Source organism: Plectropomus leopardus, chromosome 5 (genome assembly GCF_026936395.1).
Source record: "Plectropomus leopardus strain MGB_pleo_1.0 chromosome 5, ASM2693639v1, whole genome shotgun sequence".
NCBI classification, from domain to species: domain Eukaryota; kingdom Metazoa; phylum Chordata; class Actinopteri; order Perciformes; family Serranidae; genus Plectropomus; species Plectropomus leopardus.
Genome location: NC_142180.1, coordinates 17,323,233 through 17,350,535, shown reverse-complemented (window position 1 = coordinate 17,350,535; position 27,303 = coordinate 17,323,233). Strand labels below are relative to the sequence as shown.

At 40.2% G+C, this 27,303-nt stretch overlaps 1 protein-coding gene across 6 annotated transcripts in view; it reads right to left on the bottom strand.

The window, feature by feature from the left end:
* The window catches only part of ptprsa (protein tyrosine phosphatase receptor type Sa), a 263,072-nt gene extending 238,965 nt beyond the window's left edge, over positions 1 to 24,107 (bottom strand). For 3 of the 6 annotated variants that reach the window (XM_088077631.1, XM_088077634.1, XM_088077633.1), the window contains exon 1: positions 23,850 to 24,107. The gene's annotated coding sequence lies outside the window, so the exon portion shown is untranslated. Of the gene's footprint in view, positions 1 to 18,012; positions 18,340 to 23,849 lie in introns of those variants that run through there. The other 3 variants (XM_088077636.1, XM_088077637.1, XM_088077632.1) reach the window with 3 other exon arrangements.
* Positions 24,108 to 27,303: the final 3,196 nt, after the last annotated feature.

The window sequence follows — 27,303 nt, the reverse complement described above, 5'->3', positions numbered from 1 at the left end:
GACTGCAAGGGGTGGCAAAATAGTGGTATAATAGCACACAATTGCACCCAGAAGTCATGTGACTGAAGCTCTGCGTGTATGCATGCACAGTCTCCCACTGCAGCTTTAGGAAACGGACAGTACATTCACCATCTGTAGAGTAAAGGAGCCACACTGAGTGTCCACAGATGTATGGGCTGTGGGGTAAGCTAGGGATTCCCCAAGGGGTCTCTGGCCTGTCGATAGGCTACAGCCTTTCTGCTGGAATCCAGGCTGAGAGACGAGCCATCCATCAGGCCTCAGCTCACACTACATGAGGCAAAGGGAGAAAAAAACCCAGGATGATTAATGTGCCTTCTGTGTGGCCAGTCTCCTTCTCCAGCACACACACATACACACGAGCAGAGGCTCAGTTGTGTGTGTAGTCCAACACAAAAAAATGGACATTTACACGTATACCAACCTACGCAGGTGTTTGCACTTGAGCAGAAACACGCACATGGACACACATATTATCACCACAAGGCTACATTCCAGAGAATAGTAGATGAAAAATGTCTAAGCTCAACTCCTTTCTTGGCTAACCTCCGTGGTGAATTGAGGGGTACTGACTAAAGAGCGAGACAGCTCGCTTTTATTAATAAACGCCCCTGCTGAGCCAACAGCAAGCCTCGCAGCACGACGCACACACACAGCCATCTGAACAATCTCAACTGGCTATAACTCTTACCATATCTAACCATATTCATCACCAGGTGTTGCGCTCATCTGATTGTTTTAGAGACTAAGCTCACAGAAATAGATGAAGAGCTTAATTGAAAAATAAATGCGTATTTGGAACACAACTGCTGCGTGAAATTCAAGAGTTGGTATTTTAGAAATAGGATTTACTATTGAAAAGCTGCACCGTGATAATTATGTTCACCACAGACAAAAAAAAACATCATATCCAAAGGTAATTTATAAGGGAAAAAATTTAAAAGAAAAGAAAGAGGAAAGAAATCCGAAAAATCCAATCCTGTTATGTCATGACAAAAATATTGTGATGCAGGATTTTGGCTACCGTACATCACATAGTTTTATGTTCAAACGTCTCTCACAATTCCTCTGCTTAAATACTTCCATTTTAATTTTGATGGGGGTCCAGGCGCCTGTAAAATGAAAGCTCCTCTGATTCTTCACTAATGGTCCTTTTCCAAGCTTTCTGGTCCGTACAACTGAATGAATACAATGCGGATCTGTTCCATTGTGGAAGAACAGGGTAGTTTGGCCATTAAAAGCTCCACACTCAAGTGGATTCATTTTTGTCTAGCCACAAAGGATACCGGCGAGCTCATAAGCCGCACATTAATATGACCACAGATCAATGGGGCTGCGAGCAGTCTGAAGGTATTGTTGATGTATTGGCTGGATTTACAGGGCTGCAGAGATGGATATGATTCAGGGTTGACTGGAAGACCTCACATCCTTTAGTGAGAATAAGTATTACTGATAGTGTAGGAATAACTTATTAAATAACAGAAAGAAATGATTTAAAGGTTATAATTTTAGAGAGAATTAACTGAGTGATCACAGAAGATATAACAGCTGAAATGTTATTGGACATATTTTACACAACTTCTGTGCACCCAAATGTTTTTAACAATCATAAACGTACATATGAACAGACAGGGAACAACATATAAAATAAATGGTGACAGAACATTCTCTGTTTTAATAATGTCACGGGAAATGCTTCATCAAGACAGCTGCTCCAAGCTATTTCACAAATTGACCCTAAGTATCGCCAGAATGGAGCAGATTTTGGTTATTCTGGCGAATGCTTTAATCACATGGAACATTGCATCATCTTTGTCACTAAATCCAAATGAAATTAAATCCATTGTTTGTACAGCAAATTATGTTTATGTTCAATTGCTTTATAATTGTTTTAATACTGCCATGCTGCAAAAGAAGATTTCTTCTTGTGGGACGGTAGATTTTAATTGAACCAAAGTTAAATGACTCAAAGGTTTTGCCAAGACTTAACAAGCTATAAAACAGTTCATTTAGAACTGTTACACTATGTATTTAACGGCCTAGTGTGTAGAATTTAGTGGCATCTAACGATAAGGTAGAGGAGAAATTGTTGAAAAAACCTTGAAACTCCATCAGAATCGATACAAATTAATATGATGACATTTCAAGACACACCATATGATTGCAGAACCTTTTGAAACGGGATTTCTTTCGTGATTAATTCAATGGAAACCAATTATCACAGTGCAAAACCTAAGCGTTACACATTTTCTCTTGCATAAAGACAATAAGAGTTTAAAACTAAATGCCACATTTAATGACTTCCTTTTTGTGTCCATCCATGTTACAAAGCACTCCATATTTTTATTTTTATTTTTTTATGTAAAGCACTTTCTAGAGATCACCTGTCAGTCAAACAGTGCGGATGCTACTTTGACATCTTTTCTTCTGGATTTTTTCTTCTTTCCTTTGTTCAGCCCCAGTGGATATTTATTTATAAGGAACTGTCGCAGATTGTTACTTCAAGCAAGCCGAAGGTTGGGGCGTGTTTTGAACTGCCATTGAGTCTGACATATCAGAACGGGTAATGGAAAAATATCCATGCTACCCGAGCTGGAGTGGTTTTTAGGACCGTTCTGTCTGTTACTCTGTCCCAGTCTGGGCGGTGCTCCGCTGGCCCCAGGCCCTGGACTATCAGTCAGGCTGATGTATAGGTCCACAGGGTACAAATGAAACCTGTCACAACAAGGGTAATGATGTCAGAGTCACTATAGCTCACCGCTTGAGGAGCAGGGGAAGGGAGACGAGGTGATAGCAGGATGTGGGTAACAGAAAAGGGGTTGAGGAGAGAGTGGAAAAGAAGGAGTAGATTGAATTGAGAGTATTGGAAGAAGCAAGAGAGATGGAAAGGACCAGAAAAGAGATAGGGGGTTAAAAATGTGAGGAGGGAGAAAGGGATAAATGTGAGCATTTGGGGAGGAAGAAGACTGAGGAAGAAGTAGGCAGACTAAAAAGTTTAAGAGAAAAAAGTGAACAAAGAGGGAATAAATACAGAGTAGTGAGAGTGCATAGATGAATCAAAAAGAAAGTCGAAGCAGAAAAGGAGATGAGGAAGAAGGACATGAGCGGTGGTATGGGAAAAATAAATGGAGAACAGAGAAATAAGGGGCACAGGAGGACAATGGAGGAGAAGGAGAGCAGAGATGGAAGAGAGGAAATAGGACAGAGATGGAGAAAAAAGGAGGCATAGGCAGGAGTGTTTTAGGGTGAGCATTCTTTCATGACCTTGTGAACAAAATTTAGACAAAAAATTCTTAACTCAAGGTTCCTTTGTTTACTTTCCTTTGTCCATTTTTTGTTTTGTAATTCTGTGTTATAAAATCATTTAATCAAAAAAAAAGAAACCCCCAAACCCCTACCAATGATAACCCATGCCACCCCTCTACTATCCATACCCTTCACTGCATTCGACACATTAGGTACATGAAGTGCAGGATGTAAAATAATAAGCAAAAACAAAATTAAAATTTGTTGTTTACACTTCGAGAAAGTAACTTGTCCCTATTCCGTAGGACGTCTTTCACATCCACCACTCCATCTTCCAACAGACCAAACCGTAGAAGTGGTTACATTTATAGCAACTGAACCTGTCCTCTCTCTCTCTCTCTCTCTCTCTCTCTCTCCTTCCCTCCCTCAGTATCACTGCATCTCTCACTCTTTCTCTGATACCTGCGTGTTGCCTCAACCTTTCTCTGTCTCTCTTTCATTCTCTCTCCGTCCTCATCCTCCATTATCATTGACATCATCCTTTCTGTCGCGCTCTCTCCACCGTCCCACCCCACCCGCAACACATACATACACATACAGACTGCATCCTCCCTGCCTCCTCCTTTATGGCAATCTCTCTCCATCTCAAGATGTGGCCACTAATGGATTGAAAGTCTTGGGGAAGAGGCAACAGTCATTTAAAGATTAATGTCAGGCCTGGTATTCTGAAGGGCAGTCAGCCCAGCCTCTGTGTGTGTGTGTGTGTGTGTGTGTGTGTGTGTGTGTGTGTGTGTGTGTGTGTGTGTGTGTACGTACGTGTGTGTGTGTGTGTGTGTGTGTGTGTGTGTGTGCGCACGCGCCCAGCAGAGGACGTGCACATGTCATCTCAGCAAAGATGCCCTCTTCATTATCAGCCATTAGGCAAAGATTCAGAGAGAAGAAGCAAAAGAGGGTTAGCTGGCTGTCCCATAAAAGCACATATCATTGCTTGTCACTTTCTGCTCAATACCAACTACTACACAGCCATTAAAACCAAGGACTTTCGTCAATTAAAATACCTCACGCATATGTGTGAATGTGTCTTTGAAATATGCCTCTTTGCTGCAACAAATGTCAGCTTTAACCAGTGATTTAATCCTCTATTGAGCCTTAAAGCCGCTCTATATGTTGTGTACTAATTTATCTAGCTTCTGCAAGAGCTGGAACAGTTTGTATATTCGTGATGAACAGTCACAGTATGGAGGTCACGGTCTACTGCATGCAGCCGCATGCAGTATACACAGTATGTAGATTTACACGTTATGTGCAAGTTCCGCCCTGAAACCTTTACCTATGTGCTGGTGAGAACAAGCTGATTGGCATGCCACTCAACTAGTGACCACAGATGAAATGCCTGAGACAACTGTGTGGACAAAATTTGGGTTCTTCTGACCTGATACAAGAGTTATGTGTAAGACAAGGGCTGTCTGTCTGTGTTGCTCCACTGTTGTAGGATATGCAATGGAAACAAATCCAAGATGCCAACCCACATTCAATAGCATCACCCTGATGTGCCACTCTGCACTTCTCCTTATGCATTTTTTTATTTTTCTATTTATTTTGTATTCTCAGTTTCATGGCATAACATATGCTTTTTAGTTTCATAGCCTATTATGACCTGTTGCTTTCTGGGAAAGTGTTAATTCAGTGTCCATACAGTGTAATGTAGAAGGTAATTTTAAAAATGACAACAGTTTACCAAAGTTGCCAGTGGGCAAAATGCTACCATAGTCCCCAACAAGAGGATCTTGTCTGTCTTTTATACTTGCATTAATGTCTGTTCAAATTAAATGAAAAGAAATGTATCCCTATACATCTGTTTGTTTGTTTTTTGTCTGCTGTACCAAACCTGCATCGAACTGTGACTTCTAAACGTTGCTCAAAACTAAGTGGCATGAACTGCACACGTAAACTTTACAAAGGTGTCTCATCTGACCTTATGGCAGTGTAACAAATTGTGTGAATCAATCAATCAGTATTAGACTGTCACTGCACACAAAGGCCAACAATTCAGGCATTTTAAACTTTCTTTGTAAATATGGACATTTTCCCTTCTTGAGATCAAAGCCAAAAGTGGTGAGTTGTAGTTAAGGAGAAACCTCAATGTGTTCATGTTTTTGTAATTAACACTTATCACTTTTATTTCATCTAGCTAAATAACTGCCAAATGTCAGAAATAAGTTATTTCACTTAAATCTTACTCATAAACTGACTTGAGTTGCTTGAAGGCCTGCCAAGGCTAAAGTAAATGGCCCTATCAAAACATATCTATTGTTGTTTCCGAACTTACCCTAGTAATGATGGGTACAATCATATTTGAAATGTGTCAGTTGTCTTGTTCCATATTGTGTTGCAGTTACACTAATATGATATGTACCTTATAGGACAATGGAAGCTGATATTGAAAAGTAAACCAAGAGTTACTTAACTGTTTTCTGTAAGCAGTTATTAATAAAGTAATTTAATGACTTTGAGGAAAGTAACTGTAGCTAAATACAAATGTTCAGTGACCTGCACAACACTGGCACTGTAACAACCCTAGCTTCACCAGAATCTATAGTATTTCACTTTTTAAAATGCTGTGGAATCTTTGCTTCAAGTTTGTGCTGGTGAGAAATCTCAACCATTTATGAAGAGAAATGAATGAGGCACTCAAAACAAGAGAGAGGTAGACTAATCGATCGTCTGTCGCCACCACAACAACCACTAACAGAGGGGAAATTCACATATTTTAAGTTCAGTTATGGTTATGACTTCATCTTTTCATCAAAACTCTTTTGGATGAGTAACAATTGTCTAGCAAGATAATAAAGTATTTAAACTATCACAAACAGAGACCTGAACATGGAAATGTTATACCCATACCTCAAGAAAACATGCTAACATTGTGAGAATATTTCTTTTATTTACACTAAACCACTAAACACCATATTTCTTCCATCCATCCATCCATCCATCCATCCATCCTTAACTTCTCAGGGTCGGAGCCTATCCCACTACATAATGGGCCAGAGGCAAAGTAAATCCAGGTAACCAGTTTCAAAGGGCTAACAAATAAAACATCAGACAGAAGTGCTGAACAATTCAGATGTTCATGTCCAACTAATAGCATCAGTTGTTTAAGAAAGTCCCTCAAAACCATATATGACAAAACCTTCCAATGACCACAGTATTAATGATCAGAGTTGTTTCAGAGCACCAAAGTAAGTAGGAAGGTGGTCAGGGTGGATGCATGGGTCCACAAAACTTTTGACGCTAAACGTCTGACATTAACACATAGACAGGTGTTCATTCTGTGTTTTAAGCACTTTTTTTTTTAGCATGACCACAATCATCCCTTGTAACCTTAGCAAATTGTTTATTATGTAACCATGACAATGAAGATCCCCTAACCTTAACAAAATATTTATTTTAACCCAAGCCATGATCTTTCTCTAGCATAGAGAAAAAAACATATTTGTCATTTGATTTGGCGGACTTGTTACTTTAGACTGTGGAAGGAAACTATCTGTAGGTAACCCACTGACAGATAATGTAACTTACAAACTAATATCTGTTGAATGAGTTTTTCTTATTTGGTTTACCAAAAAAAACCCAATATAAACAGGCAGAACTATGTTTTAACATAATATGACACTTTTCCTGGCATAGGGCTGAACGTGTCTTGCATCTCTGGCAGTCAATGTTGAGTAAGAGTAAACTGGCAGAGTGGACTTATGGTTGGAAGTCTCATAACTGGCACATCACATTTCATTATTAGAAGAGCCAAAACATCCTTGAGACAAGACACACAAGACACTGGACCCCTAGATGCTAATGCTGTTTAAAATCCTTCTGAATAATAACAGCTGAAACAACAAAGCTCGGCTATGCTGCAAGGACACGATGAGATCAACAATAAATCTAGCAGCCTTTCAACTTGTAATTTTCTATTTAAGGGGAGTGCATGATCAAGCAAACCTTCACTTAACACTTCAACACTTAAGTAATGATCATTACAAATGTATAAGACCTCACATTGGTGGGGTATAATTTCTGCTGTATCTTAACGGTTAAAAAATGTAATATCAAACAGGAAGAGAAGGGAGTGAAAAACAGCAGCAATTGATTTTCAGAGAATAATAAAATGACACATCAAATGCATCTTCTGCTATAGGCCTGCCGGATCTCAAAAGGGCACTATCTCTTAGATTCCAACTTCATTCTTGTATGTAGCAGTGAAAGGGGAGATAATTTGTAAAGCTATTGTCCCACGCATCTTTAGATAAATCAATAGCAGAGGAGTTTATTTATTGTTCTCTCAAGCAACTGATCATTCCTATTCTTCCTGCAGTGGAAATGGAGGATGGACTTTTTTTATATTGAACAGCGAAGTAATCTGAGGGGCAGCCACTGAAAAATACACACACACAGCAGAAATGATTATAGCAGTAAATACAGACCACACATACACACACAGAAATACACCACATGCACATGCTCACACAACAAACACACAAAAATCTGTATGTCAGTATTTTCAGGTCAATAAAACACACATGCACAAATGTTGCCCTTGAAATGTACACGCTCGACCCTGTGTCAAATAGTGGCTTTTATGTAATTGAGCAACTGCCCCTTGAAATATCTGTGCACGTCCACACTGCAGAGGCAGACACTTTGAACATCTGTGGTGTGTGTTCCTGTGAAGCCAGTGAAAGCAGCAGCTAAATATTTAATGGGCCTGTCTGATGGTCATAATCGCTTTTAAGGACAATAGATGAAAACAAAGGGCGCCGGTAAAAAAAAAAAATGCACAGGAGGTTAAAGCCACATCTCAGAGTGACAGGGTGGTCAGAGGGTGGAGAGGAGAGGAGGTGAGGGGTGAAAAAAAGGGAGAGGCACTCAAAAAATACATGACGGTTGACTATCAATGTTAAGCGGGACTGACGTTTATATATAGGGTCCCATGACAGGCAGAGCACTTAAGAGTTATTTTTGGAGGGCGACATACAGAGAGAAATATATCTAGAACCTGAACAGCAGTGGAATTACTACACTTTAACCTACGCATGTGACACAGGTTCTTTTATAAATTTTTATATATATTTCATAGAGTGATTTGGATTTGTCTCGTATACAGCCAGTTTTTAGCTATACATGTACTGTTCTTTGTTATGATAACATAATTGGTATTTTGGTAATGCCTTGTATATGTGGTTGGTTTAGCAGGGGGCAGGGTCAGCACTGATGTCACATTTAGGGATTGGTGCCCTTGACTCATTGGCCGCTATCAGCAGCACTTGGGGGAGAGCTTTGGAGGCATCTGAGCTAGAAATGGGCATGCCATAAGGAAGATGCCGTAGGCAAGATATTTGGAAGACAAAATAGACGGGGAAAGTGTTTGTCACACACACCACCACGAGCTGTCAGTGTATATACACCTTTTATTCTGAAAACCCACTTTACAGAGCGAGCTGACAGACTGGACCAATGGGACCAAACACATACCCCCAAAACAGGAAAGGTTACACTCAGCCAGGGAAGTCCAGGTGACACTTCTCACGTTTTCTCTGCAAAATTTGGGGAGAGCCACTAACTCACAAGGTGGTAGCCTGAGCTAACGAGGATTCAGAAGCCTTGTTTACCATAGCTGCCTGACATTTTGTTAGTGTATTAATACGACTAACAGCAGATAATGTGGGCTAAAAAGCAATGAGTTTGAACACTGAAAACCACATTTCCTCCTTTCCACAAAATCTATCCATCAAGTTAGTGTGTGGCAGCCGTAAAGATGTCTGATATCACTTGCGCACAAATTAAACTCAATGACATTTGGTTTCCAGCTCTCAACACATACCCACACAAAAAAAGTGTCACACTTGCTCAAAGTGTTCCACAGACGCGGTTGTTAACAGTTTCATTGAAAACTAAAGTACATTAGCCATCTGTCTGTTTCCTGTCAGTTCTGCCTCCTATTGCAGGGGGAAGCATGCCTACAGTCATGGATAAAATTCACCTGCTTATGACCACACTAAAAAGGATGAAAACACACAGTACTGAAGTAGTAAGGTATTTTTCAGGTAGCTCTTTTAGCAGATCAATGTGAAAATGTAATAATTTCATTTTCTGGGCTGAGGAGCCTGAACATAGGAATAACATACAGAAGTGTCAATCAAATAAAACTCTTTGTGCACTGCAGAGAAGAGGATGAGAGGAGAGAGCTTTCCAGAGCAAGTGTATCTCTGATGTCAGATGGATGTTCAGATAGCTGAGTAATGGAGGAAGTGTTCTTGGTCGAACTGCCAGAGCTGAGCGGGTAAAGGTTGATTTTGCTGGTTTGAAGGCATTCACAATGCCAGATGGCACTGATATTGCAGAGGCTGTGTGATGTGGTATGATCATTTGTTTTCTATTAACCATTAAGTTGTTAATTATTAAACATTTTGTATATAGACTTGTACATAATCAAACATATATTTGTTGAGCTTTCATTAATGTTGTAAGTCAATTTGAAACCATGCAAATCATTATACATCTTTTGTGAGTGATAATTATTTTGTTATCAGTTATGCAAAATAGAATGTGCCAATTATTTAAAGTCAGGGTCGCTGCAGACACAGATGCTATTGGGATACAAAATAGTGTAATTATTTTAAGTAGGTTTCTGAATTTTCAAATGAATAAATTCTGCTTATTATGTATTCAAACTAAAAAAAATATTCTTTTATTTGACATACTATCGTCAGAATTTGTGCTTTCTTTTTTTAGCAGTAAATATGTTTACTTCATATGTAACAAAAAGTATGTGAATATTTTAAAAAAATGTACAAATGATTAAATATGATGGTTATTGTAACAAAATGTAAATTATTCAGTATTTACAAATATCTTTCTTTGAGTAGAAATGTGCCAGTCTTTGATGAACTTTTTGTTTTCCAAACTGAATCTTTATTGTTCAGTTGAGATCTTCATTTCATAATTTATGAGACAAACATAAATCTTCTGAAGTTGGAGCCGAGGAGAGACAAGCGCGGGGAAGACAAGCTGGGAGAAGGGAAGACAACAGGGAGATGTAAATAACTAGACATAGAGGAAAGAGAAAGGGAGAAACAGCACATGCAGTCAGTGGGGAGTGGGATGGTTTGGAGTTGAAGGTGAGGCAGAGAGAAACAAAAGCACAAAGAAAAGAGGAGAGCTCAAAAGGCAAAGACACACAGGGAGGGAAGAATGACAGACAAGGAACAGGAGGGAGAAAAAAATTAACTCAATTGACATGAAACAAGAGCAGCCAGCCAGATAACCAGAGAGTTTTTTTCCCTCGTGTCAATTAAAACAGCACTTTACAAAGGTATACAGGAGGAGGAGGAAAGACAGAGGATGTAGTTGAGCTGAGGTGGCAGAGAGGTCGACATTTCAGCTCACCCTGTCCTTCTACTGTCCATCTTTCTGAGTGTTTTAGAGCTCCCAGCCTGGCCACTGGTGCTGCACTGAACTGCCTTTTCTTTTCAAACACTGACGACTGACTGCAGAGACCGAGCCTCCCCCGCTAACTCAGTGACCGTAAACGTAGAGGGGGGGGGGGTAAAAACATGCCTTCCATCTCCAGGAAGATGAATCAAACAGATGAACGAGACAGCTTTGAAAAATCAGCAGTCCTTTTTGGGGTTTGTCAAAGGTCTGACTGATTAATTTGGCGTGAAGTGATGGAAGGGAGGGTTCTCCATTTCCATGTTTCCATTTCAGACAAGGAGGGCAAGCTTGGGGGCGACTGGAAGGAGATTCTGTGTGCATTTCTTGCTTTTCTGACACCGGGGCTCAGAGTTGTAAAAAAGAAAGGGATGGATGAGGAAAGAAAAGGACAGAGCGGGAGGTAAAAGAGGTCAGAAGAGAGACGGAGGAAAGAAAAGTGAGAGGGACAGGGGCCAAAAGTGGGAAAAAGCAGGGAGCAGATGGAGAATAAGAAGCAGATAGGTTCACCTCTCATTAACTCGCCTGCCACACACTATGCCACAAAGCAATGCACCTCCCAAGGACATGAATTAAACAGAGAGCCAACTTCCTCCGAGGAAAGCAGCCCTGCCAGCACTTAGCCAGGCCTCATAAACAACCAGCCCGCATTTGTCACTTCCTCTTCACCCAACAAAGCGACAGCAGAAATAAATTACCTTAAGCAGACCTCATTCCTCCTCTCCCTCAACGTGTTGTTCTTACCTCAGCAGCTGGTTTGAGGTAACATTGCAAACTGATGGACAGCAAAAAGGTAAAAGTCAGGCAGCAGGCAGCAGCCCTAAGTTAGTTGTCACAATGGCAGCCAATAAAAATCCTCCTTCCGGTATTTATCCTGCATCGTTGTTAACTTAGAAAGGTATTATCGGAGGACTTTCAAACCGTGCAACAGCAAGATTAGCTTGATTTCATACATCAAGAAACAAGCAAGCTGCTTCAACAAAAAACACGTAATGAACAAGATATTTAAGAGCAAAGAAGAAAGCACAAGGGAAAACAAATGGAGTGAGGCATAAAGAGAATACTTTGGCAAGGTGTTGTACTTCTTGGCATGATCTTTTCAAGCTGCAACCAAAATCAGAAATGAAAAACGAGCAAAGAGAAAGAGAAAAGTCAGCAGGAGTGAAGCAACATCCTGCATTACTGAGAGTTCAATGGCACAATGAAAATGGCCCCGCTGTGTTAACAAAAAAGTGTCATGTAGGATCTTTCAAAGTGTTGAGCAGAACAACTAAATAAATATTTTCTAGCAGCAAAATGTTCTCACCCTTCCAGGAACTAGAGTGTTCCTTGTAATGACAGCTAAAAAGGAAAAAAAAAGGTTTTTACAAACACTGTCTCTTGGGATTAGAGTCAGAGTTCAGACAGTGTCGAGGGAGAGGGGAGGGAAAAGCTACGTTTACAGGCCTGCGTTTGTGAAAGGCACTTAATGAAAGGTAAAGGACCGACTTGAGTCAGAGCTTATGAAAGGAGATGTATCTTAGTAATGCACAAGTATGCTTACCTCCCACTTCCTATCCCCTCACTTCCTCCAAACCCCTGAGCTCCCAAGCATGACCTAAAGTTGCTCCAAAAGCTCTCCATCACCTCTCTTGCTCCTCCTCCTTGTGATTACGCATCTCCTCCTCCACATCTGTGACACAGTCAACATTTAGCCCCACATCCCTCAAGAGAAGAGAAAAAAAAAGAGGCAGGCTTCTCAAATTCCTAACATGCCAGTAATGCCACAGTTTGAACAGCCACATCTATCATCAATCATCCTGAATACTGCTGGACAGAAATTGCAAAACACAGTGCACCTGGAAACATCAGCCAGAGGGGCCACCCGTACACTGATTTGTTTATGGAACCTTTCACAAAGCTGGCACCTGAGTTAATGAACTGTCTCTTTGGTGTGAAAGCAAACTCCCCTTTGACACGAAAATTAGAAATAAGGATGGTTTTACTCCACCTCTTCTACCCCCCTCTCTGAATCTCCATCGCAGTCATGGGAAGCACCCTGTTAGCGCTGGGATTTTGGCCAGCGTCCTGCCATTAAAGGCTGCTATTGAGCTAGCCTCTGGAGAAAACACAGCTTTGTTAATCAAGCGAAGGCAAAACAATTACTAGAATCCGATAATCAATGGCTGAGGACAAGCAATAAATCTTTAGTGGCTGCTTCCGAGAATGGCAAGTGGTGGGAAATGGGATCCTACTAATTAAACAGAAACCTGCTAGTATGCTATTGCTAGCTAATAGCTATGCCGCTATACCGTTTAGTCCATCTGATTAGGCCGTTTGACACAGCTAGTGTAATAGCTATTAGGAAGTCCTTTTTCTTTTTTCTCACTGCATGTATGCAGAACTACTTCTAGACTTACAGTTCCATTCCTTTGAGGTTTCGTATCCTTTTGTTCACTGTGAAAAAATAATGTGGGTGTCTGCCAGAGAGTTTGTATAGTATTATGATTTTAAATATCTTTAAATGTAAAATGTCTGCCCTATTATCGGAAGACAGATAAAAGATTAATGCGGGGGTTTAAGATGACTAACACTGTATACAGTATGCAAAGGGATACTTTTGCAATGGCTCTTACTGCATAAGGTGGAAAATCTCATGGTAAAATTGTGGGGATTTCACAAAAAAAATCCTGTTATATTTCAGCAAAAGCTTCAAGGTATACCCTCTCAAAATGTTACAGACATAATCATTTAACCGTACAGATGGAAATTTCAATTCCAGTTGTCTTCCACTGGGTCAGAAATCCTGATTTGGCAGCAGGCGATGGGTGGTAAGCCGTATAGGGTGCTGGGAATTACAGCAACAGGAGAAGAGCTTGATGGTGAAAACCAGGGGGAATCAGGTAAGACAAATCTGCCTGGATTTATGAGAGCCGAGTGTGAGCTGCTAATAGCAGACTATAGACCAGGCAAACAGAGGGGAGGTTATGATGTGTAGCTATGAGCATACAGTTTCAGTATGCTGCAAGAAAAAACATTCAGTCTTCAAACTATGAAAGAAATCATTTTGTTTTGACTTGCCTTGAATGCATGATTGCAGGCACACAAAAGAAAACTATCTGAGGACAATTTTTCTTTGATTTTGTTTGATAAGATACTGAAAACAGGACAAACTGTAATTTTTGTGTGTGTTTTTTGTGTGTAAAGCATAGCATTAAAGGTGAGTGCAGAAATAATGATGGACTACACTGGCAGTCAAGCTGACATGTCTCCAGTTAGCACAACAGCAACCATAATACTGGGTTGCTCTGTCATGATCAATAGCTGTTCATGACTTGCTTCAAAAAGGTCCCATTCTCCACCCTCTTCCTATACATCTATTCCTGCCTCATTTCCAGTCATTTCTTCCTCTTTGTTTCATCTAAAATTCAACTTTGTTTCCTCTCCTAATTCCACTCCTTCCCTATCTCCCCTTGTCTTTTTTCCTCTGCTCCTACCTATTTTCCTTCGATCTCTAATTCATATCTCCTCTCTCTCATGTCCTCTAACTTTCCTTCTCAGTTTCTCTTTCATCCATTCATTCCTTTCACTATCCCCCTTTCCCCCATCCCTCTCTCATCCTTATTTCTTCATCCCTCCATGAACCTACATCTCATTTCTTCAACGGTGTAATGTAAACAAAGTAATAATACTTAGTTACAATAATTAACTTTTTTCTTGAGTTTTTATATTTCTTTCAACTTTCACTTTTGCTACACTACATTTTCTTTATAAAATGCACTTTTACTCCATTACATTACCCCCACACATTTAAGTTACTTACTAGAAAATAGGGAAGGAAGGGAGAAGGGGACAGATGAAAAAAGCAATGCAAGGGAAGGAAAAAATTATTTTTTTTAATACTTAGTTGTAAAAAGGACAGTGTTTTTCTTTAAGTGTGTTGCTCAGTTTTTAGGGTGGTGTATTAAGAGGAATTAAACTTCTTCTCAATATAATATAATTCTCAAAATTCAGACCGCATGTTTTTTTATTAACAGCATTTACTTAAACTTTTACTTTCAATACTTCCATAATAGATTTTATATCCTACAATTAGTAAATACCAGATATAGGGGTGTCCCAATCAGATTGGTAGGATTGGTAGTGGGCGTGATCAGTGCAATTGATTGGAATTGGTTGTTTTGAGCATGCGCCCTACCTGATCCTTTATTTACACCTGCCGTAAATGGAAAGCACAATTTGCAACAGATGCTCGGGTTTTATTGCAACACTGCTTAGGTGTTTTTTTTTTTTATGTTGAACTTGACAACAGAGGACGCAACATAAAGCAACTGAGCTGCTTCACCACTTTAAGTGCAACTGAAATTTTTGTTTTTTACACTACCATGTTACAATGTTTACACTACTAATGGTTTAAAATGTTTGTTTTTGTTGTTTACACTACTTACAAGTGGAACTGTGATTACATTGCTCATTAGTAGTATTCTGTACTTGTATTACATTACTTAACTAAGTGGATTTGAGAACAATTTCCAAAGACATGTTTAAATTTCTTTACACTGTTATTTTGTTGAAAAAAACAAATGCTGTACTCAGTGGAATTGTGATAAGAGCCATACAAAAATATTTTTAGTTTGTTTACTTTGTTATTTTTGTTTAAAAAAAAAAAACCCTGAAGAAACTGATGCAGACATTTTTTTCTTGTATTGCACTGCGGAGCTATTAAACATTAAGCACATACTGGACTGATTCTAATAACTTTAAAGTACTTGAAGTGTGCATTGTGCAGCTGTATAATTAAATACAAGTATTGAATCAGGACTCAGTATCAGAACATACTCGATATCAAATGACTTGAATCAAGATCAGGGCCAAAAAAACTTGATTCTGATAATCAGATACTTGAAGACTTTTACTCAAGTCTTTTACTCTAGTCTAATGTGTGACTTAAACTTCTACCAGTGTTATTTTCGGGTAAGGTTTGTATACTTTTACTCAAGCATGGCTTTTACTTCATCCACCACTGCATTTCTCCATGCCACCTTTCCTTCCTTTCCCTCCCTTGCCCTCTTTTCGGTCTTTGCATTCTTTCATAAATTCCTCCCTCTGATCTGCTTTGTTTCAGCTCCCTCTTTGAAAACGTGGTTGTCATAACCCTCTCCTCTCATTCTTTAATACATGTACAGAATGTGCTTCCCATCTTCTCACACCCTCATGTCACTTTCCTGTTTCCCTTTCTGTCCCTTCCTTTTGTCCTGTCACCTTTCCCCACTTTCTTATCAAGTTCTCCTAGCATGCTTCAGTGTAATTAACCCTCCCTCCACCACACCCTTCCTTCTTCTGACTCTCCTCAAATCTCTCTCTCTCTCTCTCTGTCTCCCTTGCTCTCCTGCAATCCACAGTTCACAGGTTTCCCAGGGCACATTGTTGCATCCCGACGGAAGCTTGCACAGCATTCTGCCATAAATAATTGAAGAGGCCCCACATGGCCAGGCACGCTCAGTCTAAATGGATTATTCTGGGAGAGATCAATGCCGGCCTGTGAGGGTTTTATTAGGGCCTGCAGATGAAACGTACAAGGCCACCACCAATGCTCTCCTCTCTCTGTCTTAATTCTGCCCTGCTCTAGCGTGACATTCTACACACCTCCTTCTTCCCTCCGCCTGCTCTATCCACCCACTCACGGTGATGATCCAGTCACGCCACAAGAGGACCATGGCCAACGCCTTACCGTACAGTTCTGAATTAAACATAAATGACTATCCAAGACATGGTATGAATCATTCATTCTTTGTGATGCCTTTGACTATGATGCAGGCTGGTAGTAAACGGGCGAGACAGCGTTTTGTTATTCCTGCCGATGTCTAGATGCATCATCCTCACAGACCCCCATCATCATCAAGCAGCAGCTCACCAGCATGGCGGGAAACATCTAGCAATACCCACCGGAGTTGTCATGGGCAAGAAGGGGGGGGGGGGGGTAAAATGCTACCGTGACCTTCAAGAGTTACGACCCTTGGGGGCGGGTGGTGGCTGCAGTGGTGAATAACCCTCTGTAAGCTTCCCTCCCAGAGGAGATTTACATCTGTCTCATCCAGTGAGAGGTTTCCTAATTGTCTGCTTTCCGGAAAACATCCTGCCAAGCCGGCAACCAGGGACAGCTTGTTAGTTATTCAGATCTACTGGGTTTGCTTTATAAAATGATGGAAAATGTTACTATTCCCAAACTTGGGGCACTTCCACTAGACAGGGTTACCACACATTTTCATGGACAAAATTTCCAAACGTATCCATGATTTTTGGAGGAATATGAGTAAAGATTGGGGATTTTTTTCGTGGCCAGCTTGCCCAGCATTTTTCAAACATTTCAGATTCAAACACTTTTCAAAAATAAGTTCAGCTAGCTGGCATGCAGAAAGGGAGAGACAAACCCAAGGAGAATATAATGAAATGTGCATGATGGAACTAAAAACAATGGCACACATCGACACATATTAAAGCTACATTAAGTCCAGAACTACACAAAATTAATTTGCCCTTATGTTGCAGTACATGGAAGTATAGCCATGGAAGATTACTGAAACAATTTCATTATACACAACAAAATTCCACAACTTTTCCACAAAAAAAAATCTCAGTGATTTTGACTAATTCCATGACTTCTACAGGCCCAGGAAAAAGTGATTGTGAAATTCCATGACTTCTCCAGGTTTTTCATGACTGTGGGAACCCCGACTAAATTTCTACCTCATGACTTTATCCCCATAATTTAACCTCCATCTACATATTCTGCTACAGCAACAGCTTTCTCATCAATGTTAGCTCTAAACCGGGCAGTATCACAAAGTTAGCACCAACTAAGCATACCACACACTGTGGTATGCACCTAAGTGCAGCAACAGTGAATATAGCTGTAATATAGATGAAAGTCACTATTCATTCATTCATTCATATCCTTGGCTTTCTGCAATTAATTAATAGACAATAACAGCTCAAGGTCTATAGACTGTAAAAAATATATATTTTCAGTTACTTAAGCTTTGAAAGCGCTATAATACATATAGTACAACGCTATAGTACAATAGAGGCTATTGAATAGAGAGGCGTGGGGTTGGGAGAGTCACGTGCAGCGAAGATACTGCAGCAGGTGAAGTTAATTAAAGTAACGTTAGCTAAAGCTGCAATTAGCGTCAAAACAAACCGTCACAGTTGGAGTCATAACTCGGTCAAACCTCAACACATATCCATGAAACACATATTTTTAGAGAAAGTATGACTTACTTTTACCGGGGATGTCGTTATCTCTGATTTCCTTAGCGAAAAAGCGTCCGTATATCCACGTAAAAACACCGGAAAAAAGATGTCCCTTATTACTCCAAAGCTTGCCTTGTAATAGCCGTTTTTTAATTTGTTTTCGATATCAAAGTAAACCAGTGATACTTGGCGGTACTTGCTTGTGTATACTGTAAACTGGAACAGTCCATATATAATTCGGCCTACATTTAAAGGTGCATATTTGCCGAAAAATGTAAACAAATATACTCGAAACAAGGGGGCTCAAGTTGCCATATATCATGGATGTATTCCCGCTCCATGGCAACACTTCCTGGGCACTTCCCAAAGCATTATGGGTGTATATAAGTCCACACCCACTGACAAGACAGAAAAGACAAGAAAAGACAAGAAAAAAACAACAACAAAAAAAAGAAAAGAAAAAGGAATAAAAATTACCTTGATTTTAATATTAATGTTTAATATAATAATGTTTCATATAATGTTTTAATACTATTCTTATTATGTTACAGGGGTGGGGTTTGTTTGTTTTAAATTCAGCCTATGTATTATTTTATTTTTTAGTTGTGTCACGTTTTAAAAACCTCAATCTGGACACATTATTTGTTGGCATATTCTCAGGTTGTCTAAACACACACTGCCACAGCAATTATCCTTGAGTAAGAAACCTTTGAACACTTAACATGCTGTTTTAACCTGAACCAAGACTCACTCAGTGATAATGATGTGTTTCTCTCACCCAATAAACTGAACCCTGACAAGGTTATATTTTTTCCCTCAAAATACACAGTTTGTGATTACTGTTAAAACAACATAATCAAACCCTCCAAGCAGGAAACAAAGGCGTGGAAGTTACTTCCTCCTGCCACTTAAACCCCTTTCACATTGTTTTTTTTTTTTTATTTGGATTGTGGCTGGCAGATATGAACAGACACTGCATTATGGAATGGTGTTTCGAAATGAAGCTTAACATATTTGACAGGGAGAGAGGGGCCCCGAGGCTTTATACCCCCATCACTCACACTGACTGGTGTTCCTCTCCTTCCTGGAAATGGAGAAGAAATACAGCATTACTCCAGGATCACCCATCTGACATCTTGGCGTGTACCAGGAAATTTTGTACACATCAAAGCCATTAAAGTGTCAAACTCAACAGTGGACTTAAACCAGGTCAGAATGTTCATAGAAAACTTGTGAATAGTGCATTTTCTGCCCTCATTCTGGCAGTCAAGACGTTCTCTAAAGAGCTTATATCTTAACCATTTGAAATGACAAACCAGTGTTCAAAAGACGCAAGGAGGACAATTTCTTTCTCTGCTGTTAGAATATTCCAGCACTCATTTGCATATGGATTTGAGGACCATATGCTTCCTGACAAGATTTACTGTACAATATGGCACCATTGGACAGAAGGCTGAGTACAAAAATGTTCTGTCACATTATACAACCCCTCCGTTGGTTTCCTTTAATGATTAACTCAATCTAAATTATCTGTGGTGCCAGCAACTGGAGTCCTGGTTACAGATGTCAGTCTTTCACTGGCTTCACAGTATTTAACCTTACAATTTTTGCATGAAAAACAAATGGTTTTGGTGTGTTTGCATGTGGCTCAAGAAGTCAGGGTGAGGATGAGAAAAGATGAGATGAGATGGGATACTCTGACATTGACATTTTGCTACTTAGAATTTCAAATTCTGCCACAGGCGGGGGAAAAACATAAGAGAGAAAAAAAAAGCCCGCTGTTTATCTAGAGGTGACAACTAACAAGCGCTATCCTGGTAATTAGACTGCCGCAGTGCACATGGGCGAAGCTCGCCATAAAGTGTGCTTATGATTAAATATTTTCTTCCCTCTCTCTCTCTTTTCTGTCTACTCTTGCTTTACATGTTTGGGTTCCCTTGAACAGCTCTGCCAGCCATTCGTTTCCATTTTTACTGCATTAATGATATGGCTGCACACTTAGGTTTGGTAGCCTGTAATGAGACTGCCGAATGTGACTTATAGCTCATCCTGTTGATATAATAAAAGTGTATGTGCGTGTGTAAGCAGGTGCATGTCTGTCGCTGTGTGCATTTGCAATGCGTGTCGAGCCTCTCGCACAAGCCTGAATCTTTGCTGCCCAGCTGGTGACAGGCGAGCATGATTGAAGTGCATTTCTGCAGGAGAAAACACTGGATGCTTGGGCATGCCATCCAATCACCCATCTCATACATACAGAGCGGCTGGTTGATTGATGTGAAGTTAAGAAATATACGCAGCTAAAAGCTAACCTGTCTCATCTCCAAGAGCCAACTCACTAAAAGGTGACCTGTGACACTCTGCACTCTAAAAATTAAGTAGGCCTCATTATGAGAATTTTGCAGTTTCTACAAGATCTATTGATAGCGCAATGTGACATACATAAGAGGGAAAGAAAGGGGAAAGAGAGAGGTCACATCAACAACAAAAAATGACTTGACTGGGCCCAAATCTAGGATTTCACTTTGCACCTCAGCTATTTGAGCTATTAAGCTTTCCAACGGGTATCTTCAAGGTGTGAGGACTGCTGGAGGTTTCTTTGATGAGCCCTTTAATCAAAGTGGCAACTTTAGTCATCTTATAGTTCATAAAATTCTATTTCATGATTGCCCTTCTAGAAATCCTTTATTTTAACTTGTGAAGCACCTTAAAGGTCCAAAATTGTAAAAAGCCAGACTCCCATGTCTCTTTTCATATAACAGGTGAAGGTGATATATAACTTTTGTGAAATATCAAAACTCTCATTCCACAGATAAATGCGCACAGTTCATATTCAGAAACTGCACCTTTAAACAAGCCGTCAGGACCTCTGTAAAGTTGTGATGTCACAACTATACTATATAAAGGTAGAAATTGCCGCTACAGTGTCCTTGCAATCATTTTTTCAGTGCTATGACGGTGCAGAGACGCTGAGAGCACAGATGTGGAAGTCCTGGAAACAGTGACCAATAAGAGCATACTGAGTGTTCTCGGGAGGGGGCTTACAGAGGCAGACGCTAAAATGGAAAAAATGGAGCATCTCAGACAGATTGTGAATATAGGTACAATAAGGCAGACAGTATGAGAAAAAATATGTTTTCTGGACATTAAAGCATGTACAGTTGTTCGAGTAGAAACTCAAATATAAACCTGAAAATGAGCATAATATGGGAACTTTAAAGTCCTCACTGGCTCCATCAAGACCTTTGAAAAACCCACAAGGAAGCACTACTTTTTGGAGTGTGTGGCCTCTATTCATGTCCAACATGGCTACTTGATTGCCCCATGAGCAAATACCAGGTGAGGAGACGGTTCATAAAACGTGTCCAGCCCATTAAGTCTGAGGGAAGGAGTCCAGTATTAGCTGTCCTTCCACAGGCTTATCTTTTAAGATGGCACAGAGTGAGTGACTCCTTCCTGTCGTAGTGATCATTGGGTGGCACCACATCTTAATAACAAGAGGAGGACTGGAGCATACAGACACATCCATGCTGAAATGGGGATGAGAATTATAATTTCAACTGAAATATTAACATCATACAAATCGTAGCCTTAAATCACAAGAGTACTGTCGTGCTTGAAAAGATGTGAAAGACAAGCAGAGAGTGAATGCAAATCTGTGTGTGTGTCTTTTGTGTTAAGCTGAATACACCAACTCATGCATTACATCATTTGTTTCATCACTATGGTTCAGCTCCACATATTTTAATGTCTTCCTTGCATGAGGCCAAACTTTCTACTGTTATTTAAAAAAAATGTGCATGAAATATGGAAAAGGCAAAACTCAAGAAGCATATGATTGGTTGCCAGAATAAATCTGTGGTAGCATAAGTCTGAATATAATTTAGAGAGGACTACTTCCAGAGAGGTTGGGTGCGAGCAAAGAGTGTGTGCTCCCTCTCATACAAATCCACTGAATGTTACCTGCCTTGCTCTGGTGCTCCTGGGCATTCTGCTCTGTGTGTGTGCTGAGGTGGAGGGGGGTGGGGTGGGGTGGGGGTGGGGGGGTCATTCCAAATTTCTCATGTGACGGAGTATAACAGGGAATTGTAATACACAGCAACATCATAAATTTGATTACATTACATTGCACTGCAAGCCTGTAAGCCATTTCCAGGCACCATAAAAAAGCTATAACTAAGTTACCACGGGTACAAAGAAAAATGAATAAAGCCATTTTCTTTTAACAACCCGGGCGCTGGCGAGATATTGTTCTCTCCTCTGGCTTTTATGAGCGTTGCAGACGCGCGATGCGCTCGTTGCGATCGAAACAGGAGAGGAAGAAGATGGAAAATGCACAACTTCAGGAGAAAAAAAAATAGACTAGATTGTTCTGTGGCAACCGTTTCAACACGTACGTCCAAATAAAAATGTGCTCAATAGAAATATACTCTAATATAATGAATCCGAGTGATTTTTATGCACTGGTTTTATAGACGTAATGGACACAAAGGACTCCTCCACATCCTCTAAATCTTTATCATGTTAGATTTTTTGAAGCTTTATAGCGTGGCAGCAAATCTGTGCGTAATTTCGAAGAACCATCATTAAACGGGTAAAAGGACAATAAAGACAGTCAAAGCAGGGCTATTTTAGAAATGATAATAATTTTTGAAAGTTTGAAATTATTGAGATATTTATTATATTCCTCAATGGACATAAAGCAATATCAGAGATTTCACAAATATATGCTACACGCAGACAACGGGGTCTTAATTCAAATCAGAGTGTCCAGCATTCAACAAGGGCATCATCAGCACTTCGGAAAAGTCCGTGTCATTGCCGTGCTGACTCCACCTCGCTGGGGCTGTGGAGAGCTCGAGTTGCGCACCTCGAAATAAGCCCGACTCCTTTTTTACACGCCATTGACAACGTGATGCGCAAAGGCAAATCCCGTCCAGGGGTGTGAACCAACACTACAGTACTCTCTCAAAAGTCCAACATGTATACCTAAGGCTTTGACATCACATCAAACAACCGGTCCGCACTCACACTCACGTAGATGGAGGGAGAGAGAGAGAGGGAGAGAGAGAGAGAGAGGGGGGTGGGTGGAGACACTGATCTATCGAAAATTGCATTTCCGATTGATGCTTGCAAGAACTGAATGTCTCATGATCTGCTGGCATGTTCATATCAGTGGATTCTAACGCAAAGCTTCTCACGGTTGACTTGGCGGATGATGCACCCCCCTGTGGAGATGCACTTGTTAGATGGAGCACCCCCCATACACACCTCCGCCCGAAAAAAAAAAGATGATTCAGAAATATGCGTTATGCTCCAGAGCTGTAACACAGCGCATACAAGTGTGAGATAAATTCCTGAGAATCTTCCTTCTTTTCTCTGCAAACCTACCCATGTTTCTTTTATTCTGGCAGATTAAAATTGTAACTCTCAGCGGGGGGGATGGACGGGGAGCCGTGCCTGTTATGACCGTCGTTCAGAATGATGGATATCAGTCGTACTCAAGCAGCAGATCTGCTCTGCTCACCAGCAGCAGCACCAGCAGTAGCTTTGCTGTGGCAGATTCGGGTCTCCCGCTGAGTCCGGGACTATCGAGCATCCCTCACCACGGCAAAGCTTGAACAAGCCTCTTTGCAGTATTCTGAAATGATCCTCCTCTTTGAGCACTTGCCTGCGTCTCTGTGCGGGTGTTAAGACGGCAGGATAACGCACAGCTCGCGCGCTCCGCCACCAAATGCCCACATGCCTAATTTTTGTTCAAGAAAATGACAAAGACGTGATTGAAATTCCCTTAGCTCTTACCTGGCAGACCAAAGTAGGTGGACAGAGTTAGAGCGGATAAAAAGGAGACGGGGAAGTGTGCCTACCTTTTTGACAGCCTCGGAGTTCCTCTTTCTTTCTTCTCAGCTTATAAACCCTCACATCTTCATGATTAAAACAAGCAATAATCCCCCGTGTGTGTTAAATGTGTGCGTCCCTGCGGCAGGTCCAGTGAGGAGCTTCACGGGTTCCTCTGCCGGGTTAAATAATGTTTTTTTTAATATCCACCCCAGGAGCGCAGGTTGCTCAGGACGCGTCTGGGTATACGGCAGGAGGAGTCGCTCCCTCAGCAGCAGCCGCCGTGCGCACTTGGAGAAACCAGAGCTCTGTCCGCGCAGGGAATCTGAGGGAATGATGTCATGCGTCCGGCCCTCCCTCTCCAGCCACCCCTCAACTCACGGCTCTCTCCATCTTTTCTCCCCCCTCATCTTATCGCCCCCCTCTTTCTGTCTTCTTCTCTTTTTATTTTATTTTATTTTATTTTAGTTTATTTTATTTTATTTTTTAAAACATTTACACTAAAGAAGATGCAAAAATAAATTTAATCAGAATCTTTGATGAACGAAATATTACTTTATCTTAATGGGATGTAATAATCTTTAAATAATGTTTCCAGAATTAAAAATGAACCATGATATAGACGATCACAGCAATTTTTTTTTTCAGCACTGTAAACACGTTTTCCACGCGTTTTAAATTTGGTTTAAACCTGGAACACAACGCTGTATCACTTGCTTTCGAGGATATGTTTTTGCAGTGCTCCACTCAACGTGATGAAGTCATGCCGTTCCTCACGCCTCACTGAAGGCGTCCTCCAGTAGCATCGTCAGCCTGCCTTTACCCGGGATAAGAGGGGAGGTAAGGTAGCATGAAACAGACCAATGCACGCCGCGCACCCATCAAGGCAGCCTCCCCTCCCCGGTGCAGCCGGCGCATCTTAAAGATAAAGCATCATATCTCCCTATCAGAGTTATAGTTGAGGCCCATTGTGTATAACATGTACTACACTGCAAATAGTTAACAACTTCGGTTTTACTTTAAGTGGGGATAATTTAGGAATTGCGGTTGTTGTCAGTGGGAGTATGTGTTAATTAAATTGGTTCCAACATATTCAAAGTTTTGTCATGGTGATGTCTCATTTAGTTTAACCCTTTCAAACCTAGGCAAACTAGCCTGATATCTTTCAGAAACCCATAGGAAGAAGGCAATGACCAATTTCAGAGGAAGTAACTCAGAAATTAGCAAAGGAATGTTCAATTATTCGGAGTAAAGGCACCCCCTGAAAATAAGCACAAACAACAAAAAAAAGGAAATGAAAGGAATTATTTTGTAAAATAATTTAAATATATCATTTTGATAATCAAAAATATACTTCTCTGGAAATCGTCCTTAGCTTTTGGAAATATTTTTTTTAATCTACTATTTTTTGCAATTTGCAGGACATTTCTTGCCAACTTGCCGTTTTCCCCATGTTTGTGAAAGAAATCAAATCCAGTGCTCAGAGCTCAAAGGTTCAAATACTTGTGAAAGGTGCCTGAATGCAACACAAGAAATGTGATGTTGACCCAGGTTTCAAAAGTTTAAAACAATACTGGAGGAAAAAAAGTAAAAGCATGTTATCCCCATTCTGCCATATTTTTGTTCCGCAAGGAAAATGAAATATGAATCAAGAAAAAAAATCTTGACGTAAAATCATTGAAGATCTGCATTTTAATAGATTAGGTCTGATGATGACTAAAAGTCTATCTTTAACTGGCATATTCAAAGTATCTTCAAATGCATTTAAATTTGTCACAATGGATGAGTAAGCTATATGGTCTTTTCTGCTGGCTGCTCGCTGAAAGAAAATGAAAGAAAAAGACTGCAAGGACGTTTAATCAATCAACTTCAGCTGCAGGTTTTACTTAATCAAATCTTTAAAGTGGCAGGGCTGCTTTCCTCTATATATTGGTGCACAGATGCTCTCACAGGGACAAGCTGAAATGTAGCCCATAGCTGGAGCTTGGCCATTCATGCTTCACCTTAATGACTTGTAGTTAAAGGCGTGGTGGTGGTGGTGGTGGTGGGGGGGGGCACTTATTCTCAAGTAGCAACAAATTGTGTGGTGTGGGCACTGGAAAACACAGGCCCTGTTGGTCGGTGTTCAATAAATTACTGTCATCTATCAGGTCATCCATCCATCCATGCAGTTTACTGATTTATATTTCCACTTATCTGTATTCATGTTATGGGGTAGGGGAGTATAAACAGAAGACAGGTAAACGGGACAGGTCAATGGCTTGTGAGTACATCACAGGAATAACACACAAACACAAACAGTTCTGTTTAGAATTCTTGGAGCCTTGGAACTGTAGCGAACCAGCTCGCATTTCCACCAGGAGTGATGCACAATGCGCAGCAAAAGTAAACTGTTATAGCAAAATCCTGGATTACATAGATTATCTATGGATTTTTGTTCTGTTATTACAGCTCTTTTTTTAAATCCAAACCAAACATAAACCAACTATTAATGACACCGCAACACACTCTTTATTGTCCGACAATTTTTTCACTTCACGCCGCCGTTGGTGCGTTTTATGTCCTGTTTTTCCAACTTGTAGAAATCTACATGGTAAATGCAAGGCAAGGCAGCTTTATTTGTGTAGCAGATTTCATGCAACAGGTCAACTCAAGGTGCTTTACCGAGCAATAAAATATAGAAATATACTAAGGGATAGGGATTTATAATAAAAGAGGTAAAGGGAAAATATATAAAAAGTAAAATCAATTACTAAATGGTTTACAAATTTAAAAAAATCCCCATTAAAAATACCAAAAGTGTAGACAAGAGGTGCAAAGATAAAAAGATTATTTAAAATCATTTAAAATTAAGTTTTAAAATAAGTTTGAAGTTATTACAGGTTGGAGTAGGCAGTGTAAAATGTTCCTAGCTTCAACTTAAAAGTGGTCTTAGTCATAAATTGTTACACTTCTATAAATTCAATTTACATTAACAATCATTTACATTACTAGACCAATCGATAAAATAGTTAACGTAATATTCTCTGAGTAAAATGTCTGTTGCAACCTTGCCATGCCTTCAAGGTGGATGAATCAGATACAACCTCAGTAATGAAAGAAGCCAGCTACTACAAAGTATTAATAGAAGTGCGTCTCAGCTGCAGTGGCCCTTTCAGGGTTACAGCATTAAGAATAAAAAAGGCTGTAGCTGAAATCCGATGGTTTCTAATACAGATCTTTCTCAGTTAATCTCAGAGTGAGAGAGAGAGAGAATTATTTCATCTGTATTGTGCCTTGAGTCAATTAACATGTCAATCTCTAAAGCATAGTAAAAGGCTATCACATACTCTCAAGTTGCATACCATGTTGCATTTGTCTCAACAGTTGTCCAACCCAAAGCTGCTAGGAATTTAAAGGAATAATTCAATAATAAATGAGCATTTTTACATCAATTACTCAACCCGTTATACCCCTCAATACGTCAAGACAGCTTATTTTTTC